The sequence below is a fragment of the Rhagoletis pomonella genome, unplaced genomic scaffold (genome assembly GCF_013731165.1).
Source record: "Rhagoletis pomonella isolate Grant_MI unplaced genomic scaffold, Rhpom_1.0 Rhpom_scaffold_00007, whole genome shotgun sequence".
Classification (NCBI taxonomy): domain Eukaryota; kingdom Metazoa; phylum Arthropoda; class Insecta; order Diptera; family Tephritidae; genus Rhagoletis; species Rhagoletis pomonella.
In genome coordinates this window covers 56109316-56112264 of record NW_023458561.1, presented here as the reverse complement: position 1 = coordinate 56112264, position 2949 = coordinate 56109316, and positions in this window count along the sequence as shown.

Sequence of the window (2949 nt, the reverse complement as noted above, 5' to 3'; positions counted from 1 at the left end):
AAATTTCAGCAGTGACGGAATGACGTGCGTCAAAAGTTGAGTGTTGGCCAACGTTCGTTGGGTCCGTCAACGCAAGGGTTCTCAATCTGACGCTCTCTATGCAAACACACACAGTTTACTCAACTGTCAGTTTCATCCTTGAGCGGAACGTACGCAAAGTACCCATTCTGACGGGGCATTACTTCTTTAATAAGAAAAACTTTTTGCAAATAGGTAGGTAGGTACTTTTGTTTTTGAGAACTCATGGGAAAACAAAAACAGTGGTAACCACTTATCAGTCTCTCAACGAGTGCTCCACTCGGCTCTCACGTATGTATATGTTTAAATACACGGTAGGAATCGCTAGCCAGAATTCAAATGACTAAACATCCTATAAACTTTAAACTTACTTTAAATATTTTCTTACTACATTAAAGAATTATGTAATCTTAAGTGTATGTAGAAATAAATATTTGAATTCAGTTAAGCTTAATTATTTGTCACGTGCAAAGAATTGACAGCAGTTTCGGGCAAATTTTTCGCAAGAGATCAGTTTCGAACGTGGTCTCAAAATTCTGGTGTGTTAAGTTTCGTTAACTCTCTTGCATATTGAAACTATCCCGGAACCAAACAGTTATTGTACTGTACTAATTGACAATATTGAAACGACTCTATAATCAGGGGTATCACTGAATCCAACGCTGACCAAATTCAAATAGCTATGAACTAGAATATACTTTGAACGCATACGACGTTCGTTGGAATTCGGATTCTGTGATCACATTTACTTACGATTTCACGAAAATCGGACCGTTAGTAGTCACTTGCTAGAGCTAGAACCTTGACATAAATCGCAGTAATAATTTATGCAATTCATTTCAATTTCGTACTGGTACTGCACATTATATTCATATTCGATCAAACGTTTAAAATTGCATCAGAGATATCGTCGGTACCATGTCAAACTATCGAAAATGGAAATCGGTACTTTTTAGGAGAGCAAAGAAACTTGTAAAGAATGTTGTTGTCATGTTGTTGCTGCTGAGAAGACTAGAAATTCGTCGATTTGCCAACCAACGTATCATTCAAAACGCATGCGCAAGGTATCGTAAATGAAAAAGCATTTCTGCACATTCGATAGTTTGACATAGTAGCGAAGATATATATATTCTTACATTTTCCTGCGGGGTATTTTTCGTCGCCATGCAATCTTGTGTGTGTTTTTCTCAGTGCGGCCAGATTAATAAATTTTACACCTTAAAATCTTTTGAATGCAGTGTATTATTTAAAGCGCTTCGTTATGCTGGCGTTGGCGTCGCTTTGACAGCTGACTATTGGTGATTTCGTTTCTTTCAAAAAATGTTGCCCTCCCACAGTGCAAAATTTGTTTGATGTTATATTCACCCCTGTAAAAGGGCATGTTTTGTCTTTTGTCCTGTCCAGCTCACGTACTTCATAATATTGTCGTTTTAAGCAACCATCTGATTTTCAGGGCAACCTTCTTCCCTGGCGAAGCTTCAAAGGGCAGAGAATGTGCCTTACTTCCAGTCTCCACAGGATAAGTTTATATCTTGATACATATCTTAGAATATAAATAGCCAATGGAGACCCGCTCATTGTTCTTCATGAGCAATATATATATGGATATGAAATGGCATATTTTCTAAATTTTTTAAGCAATTAAATCCGGCAAAAATACGTTTTAGAAGCCATCTTACAAATGCTCATTCAAGAAATAAAAAGCCCACACAAATATTGACACTGATATAACTTATATCTAGCAGCCGAAATTACAGCTGGACGGGACAAATTTTATCATGTGGAGACGGCCAGTTCCAAGTGTATGACATGTTAAGAAACGAACACAAAATTTTAGCTCCGTTTGCCTTTATTTTAGAATCGAACACGAAAAGAGAAAGGGGCAATCAAAAGGCGACATTTTTCGGTAGAAGCGAAAATACCATAAAATAATTTCCTTGTTTAACTTATCTCCTAAAGGAAAATATCTAATAATATATCTAAAGCATATAAAATGCATTCATTGGAATAATCAATTATTTCTTATCCCACATAAGTAAGGACTGGGGACCTGAAATTTTGCAAAAACACGACCGGAAAGAAATAACGTCAATTTCTTTTAACGAAAAAGTCCTTTCAAAGTCTTACAAAGTGTAAGTTAGGTTTGGCTAAACCCTCTGGACTAAATTTTAAGATTATCCTGGTTTTGTTTTTTAATTACTAATTACATTGTTCAATGCGAAAAACGTGGCTAAAACCTTGAAGCGTTTTCTCTGCAATTATTAACGTCGCATGTATTTGCAAAACTAATTTTGGTAAATACTATGTCCAAAATTATTTCTAAAATTCGATTACGCTGTCCGGGCCATGATTCGGTGAAAAGTTTCTTCTATTCGGCAGCCATGGAAAGAAAATCGAGACAAACGTAGACATATGTACATGCCGCTTAAACATATTTAAGTAGTACATATTTTTAGGCTTCGCACTTCTGCATAAACATCTGCAGCCCAGCTATAAGATACATTTACCCTGGCATTCAGTAAGCGGTCTCTAGACACTAATAGTGACTTTTGGTGGTGAACTTGGATTTTGAGACTATTTGGTATTCAGTACGCTGTCTCACGTCTCTAGTCTCAAAATTAAGTCACTAATTTGTCAGCTGGCTAAGAGCCGGTCACAAAAATAGAAGTATGGAGGAAAAACTTCGAAAAGAATTTCATTAGGAAATACACCAAAATCCTTTAATATCATACAAATGTATTGAAAAAAAATATATATATTTTATTGTTTTTTAAACATTAAAATCTAAAGATTGTAAAAAAATAAAAGTAATAAAAAATACTAAATAAAAAAAAAATTAAAAATCCTTTACGGCCGAGGAGGACTTGAACCCGGGCCCTCTCGGCTGCCTGCCTAATGCTTTGACCACTCGGCCATTGCGACTCTTTGAGC